We start from the raw sequence: 13230 nt of genomic DNA on the forward strand, positions 1-13230 counted from the left end.
GATCCCCACCTCTTCTTTTGATGTCTCAGCACAGCATCTTTTTTTTCCCATCATCTGGTGAAAGAGGTTTGTTTATATACCGTGGAAATGGACGATGAAACTGGGACAGAGGGTGGTCACGCAATTTGTCTGAAGACTGGGATTAAAGCTGGCTCCACAGGAATGGTTTTCAGCCTTTTGTGCCCATGAGAAACATCTGAGAAATTTCAAAGACACCGATGCCCACTTCCTGCCTTGGAACAATAGGCACAGAATTCAGAGTGAGGTGTCTGGTGTCAGCCCTTGAAAAAGTCTCCCAGACCTGCCAGAATTGCACCACCTTGGCCTGGATTAAAATTCAGCTCTAGCCAAGCTTGTTATCTTTCAGCCATAGATTTAGGAGGGTAGATGGTGCCCTCCAGTTCTGGCTGGAACTGCTTAAGAGTTGAGTTTTCTTCCTGGTGACAGCACACACTGGATGCCTACTCCCTCATGTTGTGACCTATTCCATTTCACCTTCTCATGAAGTGTGAATAGGGAGAGGCTACCCACTTTATAAATTAGACTGTGAGAGGGGAGGCACATTTCTCAAGGTCCCGTGGTTAGTAGGTGGTGGGACCAGGTCCATGTGACCCTAAAATAATTTCGCTTCCCATCACTCCTCACCACCACTGAGGCTGAAGCAGAGAGAGCCCTGTATGCCTTACGAGCAGTTCAGTTTTTATTGGACTTTTGCTTTTGTACCTGCTGACTAATGAGGTATTAGGGATTGAATTGCTGGTGTGAAGTAGCCTAGGGATTTTCAGAGTGTGGTGCCTGGACTGTCAGCATCATTGTCCCCTGGGAATTTGTTAGAAATGCAATTTCTCAGGCTCTATCTAAGACCTACCAGCTCTGGGAGGGGGCCTCGCAATCTGCATGTTACAAGCCCATCGGCAGAGACTGACTTTTGCTGAAGTCTGAAGTCCACAGCCTCAGCCCTATCCTTCACAGCCCCAGTGCAAACTGTAAACACGTGAGGAGCTTTGAAAACATGCTTGTGCTCAAACCAGTCAGAATTGAGGAGCTGTGGTGGGGCTTGGGCATTGATAGTGACAGAAGGAAATTTCCTCGGGGATGTTTTAGGGTGCAAGTCAGGTTGTTCAATTTAGCAAAAATTAATGGCAACAGCAGTGACAAGCCTGGTTACATTTGAATTTCAGATAAACAACTATTTTTTAGTATAAGTATGTCCCATGCAATGTTTGGGACATCATCTCCCCATTTTCCTCACCCCCCAGCCTTTGGTAAAAGCCTCAATTGGGAAGGAGGAATAAATTGATAAGTGTGTGTTTGTGTGTGTGTGTGTGTGTGTGTGAGAGAGAGAGATCTATTGCATAGCATGGTGAATTTAGTTAATAACAGTGTATTGTGCATTTCAAAACTGTTAAGAAAATAAATGTCAAGTGTTCTCACCACAAAATACTGTAAACATTTGAAATGATAGATATGTTAATTAGCTTCATTTAATCATTCCACATTGTATTCAGAAATCATAACTCACTTTGTATCTCATAAATATTAATATACACAGCTGTAATTTGTCAACCTACAATGAAAATATTTGGAACATATTTTTTGTCAAAGCTACGTGCAACCAGTGCTGAGAACCACTGAACTTAGGGTAAAAAGATCGTGCTCGGACCTCAGAAAGACTGAGGCACAATATAAAATAGGAAAGGACGTGAATTTTAGGCGCACAGCTTAATACATGTTTATTTACGCAAACACAGATGTAACCACTACCCAGATAATTTGCTACTCAAAATTATGGCCTGAGGCCAGCAGCATCATTTGGGAGCTTGTTAGAGACACAGGCTTTCAGGCTCCACCCCAGACCGCACCTACTGAATTGAAATCTACATTTTAACGAGATCCCTGGGTGATGTGCACGGACATTGAGTTTGAGAAGCTCTGACCTAATATAGTTCTCGTTTTCGCAGCTGCGCTGTCCACCATGATAGCTGGGTGTGGCTATTTAAATTAAAACTAACTAAAACGAAATGCGTTTTAAGAGTTAGTTCCCCGGCCACAGAAGCCATACTTGAAGTGCTCAGTAACCGTGTGTGGCGTGGCGTGGCGTGGCGTGGCGTGGCGTGGCCCTGCACAGCACAGCTATGAGACGTTCCCATCACCGCCAAATCTCCCGTGAGATTATGAGATGACGCTGTTACAGAAGGAGACGCCATAATCTTTGTCGACCAACAGGTGAGCATTGAGACCTCGTGTTCAAAGATGAAAATAAAAATGGTTAGGGGTCAGGGAGGCAAATCTCTAGCTACTCAGCAGAAGTAGCGCCTGAGACATTTGACACACACACACACACACACACACACAAAAAAAAAACCTGTAAAAACTAAAGAAAGGAAACCTTCTAAAGCTGGCCGGGTTCCTGGGCCAGCTGTGTCACAGCTCTGCTGGTGAAATGCTACCCAATGCGGAGTGTAAGGGCACGTGACATCCACATTATTACCAGATGAATTTATTAGGACAGACGTGATCACAGTGAATACCCACTGAAGCTGCAGCCGCAGGACAATAAATTAAAGTGTTACACAGACTGCGCTCACCTAGTGGGATGTAGCCCTCTGGTGCTGTCGCCTGTCCGCAGGAGGTGCGGGGTCAGGGGGCTCAACCCAAGGGGCTGCTGTTGAAATGTCAGAGCGCCTTGTTGTAATGGATCACCGCAGTGGCATAGAATCTGACGGGGACTTGAAGACATTTGGAAACAGAAGGGACTGGGGAATTTGGATCCTGGCTTCTGGGTGAATAGGGAGGAGGCTGGAATTGCCAAGGGCAGTGGCCACCCCGTGCATCTGCAAGGATTTGTTATTGCAAGCATTTTGTGCATACATTTCTCTCATTTGGTTGCCAGCTACCTGCAGCATGGTGGTGGTGGGACATGAATCAGGGAAAAGCCCTAAAAGTGCTTTGGGAAAATTCATTCTGTTTTTCTCTGCGTTTCAGTCCTGGATACACCACTGGGCAGCTCTGAGTTCCTGAGCAAAGCACTAGCCTCTCTAGGCCAGTTTCCCTGTCTGTAGAATTCTCGCCTCAGGGGTTTGATGGAGTGGAGATAACGTGTGGTGGTGAAAGACTTGACAGGAGCTCGGCAAGTGGTAGCCGACTATCTTCAGTCTGCATACATTTTGTGAGAGCCTACTATGTGCCAGGAGAAATGCTGAGCTGCATGAGACCTGGTCCCATCATGTGCAGAGGGCTGCGGCACCCACTTCATCTCAGTACTCAGCGACAGGTGTGCAGAGTGCTGCGGGGACGCAGAGATGCACATTTTCATGAGGAAGGAAGGCTTCATGGGGAGGGGGTGTCATTTGATCCAGTTGTGAAGGGACAGGTGGAGTTCTGTCCTGTTCCTCTGTTCCTCTTGAACCTCTACCTTTTCAGATGCTATTCCCCCCTCTCTCTGCAACACCCTTCCTTACTCGGGTGAGGCGGGGAGAGAGACAGAGAGAGAGAGAGAGAATGCACAGCCTGGGGAAGGGTGTTGCAGAGAGGAGGGGGGAATAGCATTTTGCAAGGTACAGAAGTTCTCACCTCTGAGAGCCGCTTATCTGTGATTTGGAGACTTTAACAAGGTCCAGTGTGTGTGAAGCAGAGTGTACGTGTCCTGTCTGGGAATGGAGTGACGAGTGCATGGGAGATGAGGCCAGAGATGGAGGCAGAGGCTGTGAGTCAGGGTGAGGCATCTGTATCAGGCAAAAATGTATCACAGTGTAACGAATTACCCCCAAACTTAGCAGCTTCAAGTATCAGTAAACCTTTATTATCCCATGGTTATTGCACATCTGGAATTTAGGAATGACTCAGTTGGGTGGTTTTGGCTCAGGGTCGCCTGTGAGGTTTCAGTCTGGCAGGGCCTGGAGGAGCCACCTCCAAGGTACATTGCTGACATGGCTGGTAGCTTAGTGCCTGCTGGTGGCTGGAGGTTTTTTATCACATAGACCTTCCTGAGGCCTGCTCTGGTGTCCTCATGACGTGGTGCCTGATTTCCCCAGAGAAAGTGGTCCAGAGACAGCAAAGCAGAAGCTCACACTCATTTCTGCACTAGCCTGTTGTTACACAAGCCAGCCTAGCCAGCGTGGGAGCAGGCTACACAGGAGTGGATCCAGGGCCATCTTGGGGCTGGCTACCTTTCCAGCACGAGGCTGGACTCCATCACTGGTCCCTCTTTACCAACGAGGACACTGAGGCACGAGGTTGAGTGATCTGACTAAGGATTGTGGTGAATATTGGCCATGCTGGGGCTCTGCCGCCTTCCCAGCAGCTCTTTCTTCTCGTCCAAGCCATGTAATTGGGATGCCTGGAGGCACCACTGCAGGAAGAGAGAACTCCGACTTCCCTGCCTGGCGCTTTGGGAAAGTCACACTCAGAGCAGAAAACAGACCCGAGAGAAGTTATCCGACTCTTCCACCCAGAACATAATTGCTCAGGCAAAGCCTCTGTGATAAGTTAGGAGGGAGACTGATCTGCTGACTAAGGTTGGATTATTAAAAGCTAGTTTGTTGATACTGGTTTTTTTAGGAAGTTTGTGATTGCACTAAAAAAAAAAGAGCTTTGTTATATAGATAGAGGGGTGGATGGATGAATAAGGAGACAGATACACAGTACATGAAGAGACAGGTGTGGCTGCCAGCATAAAGCCACCAGCTTTCTTTTGGGAAGGACTGCTGTTTTTTTTGAAGTTATATTCTTTCTGCATAACACACTTTTAAAGAACAACCTGGACAGGCCCGAAACTTGGTATCATCTTTGGCTTCTCTATTTTTTATACCCCATATTTTGTCTCTCAGCTCTATCCTCAACATGTACCCAGAACATGGCCACCCCCTACCACCTGGCTGCTGCCTCTGGGGTCAGGCCACTGCAGTCCCCATCTGGGCAATCTCTGGGGCGGCCTCAGTCCTCCTCCCTGGCTTTCACCCTGCGCCCAAGTCTCACCTCCACAAGCTGCTGCCTGGACAGCATGAGCATGTGACCAGATCTTGCTGCTGCTGTGCTCAGCCCTGCCAGGGTCCCAGCTCAGAGTAGCACTCAAAGCCCTCATAGGGGTCCAACCGGCCTTGAGAAGACCCCTGCCTGTTATCTGTCTGCCCTGCCTCTTGCCTTCTCCTCCCCACTCACTCCACTCTGGACACTCTGGCCTCCTGGCTGGTCCTCACCCTCTCAGGGAAGTCTCCTGTGATGCTGGACTCCATCACTGGTCCAGCTTTACCAACGAGGACACTGAGGCATGAGGTTGAGTGATTTGATCACACACACCTGCTAAATCCTTCACACCCGCTCCCCCACCCCCGACTGTGTGTTGTTCGTGGCTCTAAGCTGTAGCCTCTGGGAGAATGCCCAGCATAGAGCAGGCTGTCTGTAATGATTTGTTGATAAATGAACAAATGGTCAACGAATAATGGGCAAGACCTTTACATTCACCATCTCATCTGACCCAGCAAGGTATGTTTACTTTCAGACTATCTCCATTTTACAGACAGGAAAACTAAGTGTGGAGAGGTCATTTGGTTGCCCCAGACCTCGGCAGAGCTGAGATGGGAACCCACGTGTGCCTGTCTCCGAGGCTGATGTGCTCTTTGCCTCTCTCATCCCCGTTCAGTCCTCCAGAACGTGTATCTTTCTGCCGTTAGATTGTAGGGTTTCCAGCACGGCAACTTCAAATGCTATTTTTTCCACCAAACTGAGTCTTCAGAGAGGTGACATTTAGAGGTGGTGGGAAGTGCAGAAAGCTTGTACATTAACTTTGCCTTTTCTCTTTTTTTATTTTCTAGTATTGCTTTTCTCTTCTTCTTTTTTTTATTAAATCATAGTTGTGTACATTAACGCAGTCTGCTTTTCCTTTTGGAAAGTCTTTTCACTAGGCCTGGAGTAATGGCCTCCTCCCCCAGCCGTGCTCACTCCGTACGCACTTGCAGATACCTGACTGGCAGGAGGTGTCAGCGCCAACTACACGGCTGCTCCGGGAGAGGGCTGTTTCTCTTAGTTCTACTCGGAGGTGACAGAGCCTTTCAGAGTCTCTCTAGACAGTAGTTGTGACTAAAAATAACTGAGCTGCCATTTTTTTCATTTCCCCTTTAAAGACAATATGATCACATTCTAGAAAGTTTTGCGAACAGAAGGAAAAAGACATTGCTAATACTGCCATTGATCCCAGCGGCCACATCAGATCCTAAGCACCCCGCAAGTTATCCGAGCCTTTCCCTGTGACAGGACCTGATTATATTTTGGTTGATGAGCATCAGGAAGGGAGATAGAAATAAAAGACGAATATGCAGACTCATGCACACTCATAGAACTTGGAGCTCACAGCTGCACCACTCGGGAGTGAAGACAGGTCTTGCTGGACAGGTGATCCCTGTGGGGTATAAGAAAACAAAATCAGTGAATAATAATAGCTCTTATCATGAGTCAAGGCCTTTCCACGCCTTGTCTCTTTAAAGCGTGCAAGACAGGTATTATTTATTACTATTCCCGTTTTACAGATGGGAAAACTGAGTCTAGGGAGGTTAATTGTTGGGATGGACTAGTCGAGAGCTGAGCTGAGATGCTGTGGCTACTGTTGCTGAGGAGCAGCTCCCCGTCCACAGCCTTTTTTCTTCACGTGCGAGGTGCAGACTTCATGATAGGTTCAGCCCTGTGGGTTTGCAAGCTGGTTCTCAACCAACCCGGGAGCTTAAATTTAATGCTGAGGCCCAGGCCCCACCTTCAGGTGTTTCGATTTAGGTGTGGAGGAATGGGGGCATCGATCATGAATTCCAGTGCAGTCAGGGTTGGGATGCACGGGGTTTAGTCTTTGCTGACTTTGAGAAACCTCTGGTGAGCTGCCAATATACCGGCAGCTGCACTCCACTAAACTGTGCTCAGATGGCCGGTTTCACACATCCCTGTGAGCTGCTGCAGTGCTGGTTCAGAGGGTGGGCACACTGCACCCAGAGCCCTGCTGGGGACCCTCTAAGAACAATGATGGTCCCATGACTCAGGGTCACCAGAAGTGAGGCTTGGTATCCTTTCTCCAGTTAGGAGATGCAGAGAAGGGTGGCCCACCAGGTAAGAACTCCTCCAGGAAACCAGATGAGGGAGGCGCTGTTGAGCTAGCAAGGAGAGGGTCAGAGCAGTATCACTCTGGAAAAGATGGTGCAGACAGTTGAGTCTGGGTTCCACCATATTTCCAGCTCTTGGGATGGTCCTTGATTCACAGGAGGCACCACTGAAATATTTCTTAAGAGAATGATTAATGCACAGTGTTTATCAAGAGCTGATCATTATTGGCCTCTGGAGCCTTTCTCTTGATCCTTTTGAATGTCAGGATAAGGATGACCTGAGACTGGAGGGGATAGATCTAGGGCTGGAAGGTGCTAGCAAGAGTGGAAACATATCACTTCCGAAGCATTGTTAGGGGCCAGGCACATGATGGTGTGTGTAAGATGGAAGGAGGTAAGAGCCAACACACACTGACTTGGCTTTGCTGTGAGAGAGCTTCCGACTTAGACAAGATTGCTCCTGAGGCTGCCAACTGGAGCTCCATGCACAGAAGATGGGTAGCAGGTATTTCGTTTGGGCTACCATTTTATTAACATTATTTCAAATTTGCTTCCAGCACTTAAAAATTGGAAGATTCCTTTAGAAATCTAGATTCCTGGCTTCTTTTGAAAATCCAGAGGCCCCGGCAGCCCTGGGTCAGAATTCCCACTGGCAATTCTTGGCTCCTCTGTAGTAGCTGCTGTCCATTTTTAGACAGAGGGGGCATCCCCCTTCCGTTTGTCTTGACCACTGTCCAGATGGCTCTGCCTATTTTTATTGCCTACCTTGTCCTTGTAGACATTTGGTCTGAGAGCCCCTGTGTCACTCCTCTGCTTTGATGACACATGTGTGCTCTGAACTCCTTTCCTCACTGGGTATTTGGCACCCCAGCAAGTCTGTTTCTCAGCATCTCATGATAATTTCTTTACAGCCGACCCAGGCTCATCTCACAACAATGCTTCTCAGTTTCTGACTAAATCTCATAGTTTTCATCTGCCTATTGTGGCAGGCATAGCTGGTTTTTGGCCAACGAACACCTCTCATCTGTATTTTTTTCCTAAAGGAAGAGCCAGTGTGTCTAGCCTCAAGGAATGCATCATAATTGGTCCAAGTTGTGGGAATTCCATTTCATTTTTCCTGGAATTGGTTTAGAGTAGGCATGTGACTCAGTTTTGGCCAGTGACATCCAAGGAGAAGTCTTCTAGGAGTTTTTGGCAAATATTTTCCTCCTTTATTTAAAAAAAAAAATTCTTTCTTTTGAAAGGCTGTCATGGAAATGTGTTGTTTGGAGTTGTGGCAGCTGTTTTGTGACCATGAGGTGAGACCACAGATCCTCAGACTCTCCTGCTATTACTGAGTTGCTAAAACCAAATCTGTCTACTATTATGGATTTCTTACTTTGTAAGCCACAATGTACTTATGACTTTTGACAGTGTTGGATTACAGCCAAACACATTTCTAACCAATACATTTTCCCCTGAAGTTTATATACTTCATGAGGGCAAGACCTCATCTGCTTGGTGTATTGCTACTGGTATATTAGCAAAGTATCTAGCAGGTAGCTGGCACTCTATAAATACTTGTTTAATGGATGAATGAAGCCATCTCAACACTTAGAACTAAGTATGAAGAAAGCAGAAACATTGAATTTATGTGCTCTAGTCACAGTATTAGTATATTTAAATATAATTCAGGTGAGTAGTAACAAGAGATGGATAGTATATTTGATCCCATTTTATAGGTGGGGATCCTGGAACTTAGAGGCAGGAAATTGCTTGCCTATATCCATAACTGGGAAATAGTGGAGGTTGTATTTGAACCGAGAGTACAAAATTTGTACTGTGTATACTCTGGTCCACCTGCCGAGGTCTACTGTATCTCCATCCCCAAGGGAAGGAGTGATGTCTGCAGCAAATGAGATATCTCCTACAGGTTTTGCCTGGCAAAATACAACAGACGAGAGAACTATCCAGCAGAATTTGGTTCCCCCAAGCCCTGATTCACCAGATGCTATTTTTGTGTCATTGATGAGTAGAGCTACAAAAATTGGCATCACAGACCCTGACAATTAGAAGGAAATGTTGACATTCATCCCATTTAGCTGCCAGCTACTGAGTCCATGCTGTGGTGGCCAGAACAGGGTGGTCTTGGGGTCTGACTGGCTTGATTTTAAATTCCAACTCTGCCACTCATGAACTGAGTGACCTTGGACATGCAATGCCGGCTCTCTAAGCCTTGGTTTCATTATCTATAAAAGGCAGGTGGTTATAATGAGGTAAAACACAGATGGTGCTGTGCACAATACCCAGCACATAGTAGGCACTCAACAAGTATTAGTTTCTGTTTTCTTTGTTCTTCCATCCTCATTCTATAGTCATCTATAAGTAAATTTTTATGTTCACAGAAATTATTTCATGTTGCATTTAAGGTAGATATTAAAGGGGTATGGAAAATTCTATTGACAATTTTATAACCCTTATTTCTGGGTTCTTTGCCAGAGAAGTAAACCTCAGTTCAACCCACTATAAAAGAGAACCTTCCATCTAGTACGCAGTAAAGCTGAAGTATTCTATGACTTAATTAAAAGCTGCAGAGAATTTTTCCTACCTGGAGATGAATGACATTTAAATAGAAATGAATGTTCAGCTATTTTATTATCCAGTTAAGTAATATGTGTATGCCCTCAAATAGCAACCCTTAGTAATTACCATATGTTTGTCTTAAATACCCTATTTACGGATTGCCTTATAACAGGATGATACACATACGTAGTTTCATATTTATGGATAAGTGCTCTTTCCCGACAACTTGAACGTCAAAATTATGCAATGCAATATCAGGTAATTGCAGAGAAACATTTGTCGTCTGGCATGTGAAATCTCTAGGTAACAAGCATAATTATGGATATCTGTTTAGAATCAATAGAAGGGAGGTAGACACCTGACTTTTATCACTTAGTCATATTTCCTTCTTCTTCTTCTTCTTTTTTTAGAGACAGAGTCTCAGTTTATTGCCCTCGGTAGAGTGCTGTGGAGTCACAGCTCACAGCAACCTCCAACTCCTGGGCTTAGATGATTTTCTTGTCTCAGCCTCCCGAGTAGCTGGGACTACAGCTCCCACCACAACGCCTGGGTTCAAACCTGCCACCCTCGGTATATGGGGCCAGCGCCCTTCCCACCAAGCTATAGGTACCTCCCTATTTCCTTCTTCTTTTCACTTTAAAAAATAAAATCCAAACACCATGTTCTGTCTGAGCTGCGGTGGATGTTTCCAGGTCAGCCAACCCAGGTCCTCTGAATCCTGCACCACCTCCTGTGGAAGCTTGAGCTGGCTGTGCGGCTTTCTCCCTTGGTCTCATAACCATGTCCACCAATGAGACTGCTGATTCACCAGCTGCCCGACTTGACAGGTTCAAGAACAAGGGAAAAGACAGTACAGAAATGAAGCGATGCCAAATAGAAGTTAAGGTGGAGTTGAGGAGAACTAAGAAAGACGACCAGATGCTGAAAAGGAGAAATGTAAGCTCGTTGCCTGATGATGCTACTTCTCCACTACAGGAAAACCGAAACAACCAGGGGACTGTGAATTGGTCTGTGGATGACACTGTCAAAGGTATAAATAGAACCAATATGGAAAACCGGCTCCAAGCTACTCAAGCTGCCAGGAAACTACTTTCTAGAGAAAAACAGCCTCCCATCAACAATATAATCTGAGCTGGTTTGATTCCAAAATTTGTGTCCTTCTTGGGTAGAACTGATTGTAGTCCCATTCAGTTTGAATCTGCTTGGGTGTTAACTAACATTGCTTCTGGGACATCAGAACAGACTAAGGCTGTGGTAGATGGCGGTGCTATCCCAGCATTCATATCTCTGTTGGCATCTCCTCATGCTCATATCAGCTAGCAAGCTATGTGGGCTCTAGGAAACATTGCAGGTGATGGTTCAGTTTTCTGAGACTTGGTTATTAAGTACAGTGCAGTTGATGCACTGTTGGCTCTTCTAGCTATTCCTGATATGTCATCTTCATCATGTGGTTACTTACGTAATCTTTCCTGGACACTTTCAAACCTTTGTCGCAACAAGAATCCTGCACCCCCATTAGATGCTGTGGAACAGATTCTTCCTACTTTAGTGTGTCTCCTGCATCACGATGATCCAGAGGTATTAGCAGATACCTGCTGGGCTATTTCCTACCTTACTGATGGCCCAAATGAATGGATGGAAATGGTTATGGAAACAGGAGTTGTGCCCCAACTTGTGAAGCTTTTGGGAGCTACCAAATTGCCAATTGTGACTCCTGCACGAAGAGCCATAGGGAATATTGTCACTGGGACAGATGAACAGACTCAGGTTGTAATTGATGCAGGAGCACTTACTGTCTTTCCCAGCCTGCTGACCAACCCCCAAACTAACATTCAAAAGGAAGCTACATGGACAATGTCAAACATCACAGCTGGCCGTCAGGACCAGATACAGCAAGTTGTGAATCATGGCCTAGTCCCATTGCTTGTTGGGGATCCCATTACTTGTTCTCTCTAAGGCAGACTTTAAGACACAAAAGGAAGCCGTATGGACTGTGACCAACTATACAAGTGGTGAAACAGTTGAACAGATTGTATACCTCATTCATTGTGGTGTAAGAGAACTGTAGATGAACCTCTTAACTGCAAAATTATTCTGGTTATTCTGGATGCCATTTCAAATGTCTTTCAGGCTGCTGAGAAACTAGGTGAAACTGAGAAACTTAGTATAATGATTGAAGAATGTGGAGATTTGGACAAAATTGAAGCTCTACAAAACCATGAAAATGAGTCTGAGTACAAGGCTTCATTAAACTTGTTTGAGAAGTATTACTCAGTAGAGGAAGAGGAGGATCAAAATGATGTACCAGAAATTAGCTCTGAAGACTATACATTCCAAGTTCAGGATGGAAGTCCTGGGCCTTTTAACTTTTAGATTGTATAGCTGAGGCATAAAGTTGTCATATACTGCATTTGGTATAAGTTTGTCTTACTATTTCTCTGCTAAGAACTCTTTTTAAACGTGGTTTGTTATTGTAGCACTTTTTACAACAAAACTATACTTGAACAGTTCCAAACTGTACATACATAATGTGTGGAGCCTGTTCTCTGAAAGGGTTTCTTATTTCTATGTGGAATTTCATATCTTGCAGTGTCCTGTAAATAAAGATTAAAGTCTAAAAAAAAAAAAATAGAATCCAAATTTACTTTAAAGAATGACTGCTACCTATGACAACTCTCATCAAATGCCCATGACCTTGCTTTCATAACCTGATATTCTTGGAGCTTGTGAGTACAGATAAGCATATTTAACTAAGGTAGCTATTTTGGTTCTCAAATTTCTGCATCTCCCTTCTTCTGATAACAGATCTGGTCAATGAAGTTGGCCTATGGAGCAGCTGTGGCCAATCATTGAACTGCATTTCTCAGGCATCAGTAATTGGCTCAGTAGGTGAACATGTGACCTAAGCAGAGCCAATTAGCATTCTTCCTAGTAATTGATATATAGATGCTGTGGGAAAGAGAGTCTTGCTTTTGGCTAGAAATACAAAGGAAGATGTAAAGATGGAGGGTTGTCTTTTTTTTGTCATGTAGAAAAGACCTATTTATAGTAGAAGTGATGAAGTCAAGAAAAGAAAAGGGAGGTGAGAAATTGATGGAGGTGGGGAGAGAGAGAGGATGAATACTAGTAATAGAGGGAGAAGGAGGGGACAGGGAGAGAGAGAAAGAGACAGAGAGATTTTTTTTTTTTGATAGGATCAAGACCCAGTTCCATTGCTTGGGGACATCATTACTGAAATCATTCTTTCCATTCTATGTATTCCCTCAGTATCCTTTCGAAATCAAGTGAGCCAATAAATTCCATTCCCTTTAGAATGGTTTGAGTTCAGTTTTTGTTCTGTTTCCTGCAACAAAAAGGTCTGATTTCTTTCACAAATTTCCCTACACATTTGGGAGGTGAATGGACACTCCCTCCCACATTCCTCTCTCAGAGGGATCATTTCTGAACCAATAATTCAGGAGATCTTTGTGTGGCCTGAGACAAGGTAGATTTAGAGGATTTTCACTTGTTTATCTGAATGTTCAGTTCTCCCTCTGGGATGGAGGTGGGAAGAGAGAATGCACCAACTGGGCAGAGTTTGGTAAGG

General features: G+C 45.1%; 2 pseudogenes; one reads left to right on the forward strand and one right to left on the reverse strand.

The window, feature by feature from the left end:
* Positions 1-5234, reverse strand: part of LOC100947114 — a 12087-nt pseudogene extending 6853 nt beyond the window's left edge.
* Positions 5235-10424: 5190 nt separating this feature from the next.
* Positions 10425-12017, forward strand: LOC100942571 (annotated as a pseudogene).
* Positions 12018-13230: the final 1213 nt, after the last annotated feature.

The sequence above is a fragment of the Otolemur garnettii genome, unplaced genomic scaffold (assembly GCF_000181295.1).
Source record: "Otolemur garnettii isolate 467f Iridium unplaced genomic scaffold, OtoGar3 scaffold00232, whole genome shotgun sequence".
Taxonomy (NCBI): domain Eukaryota; kingdom Metazoa; phylum Chordata; class Mammalia; order Primates; family Galagidae; genus Otolemur; species Otolemur garnettii.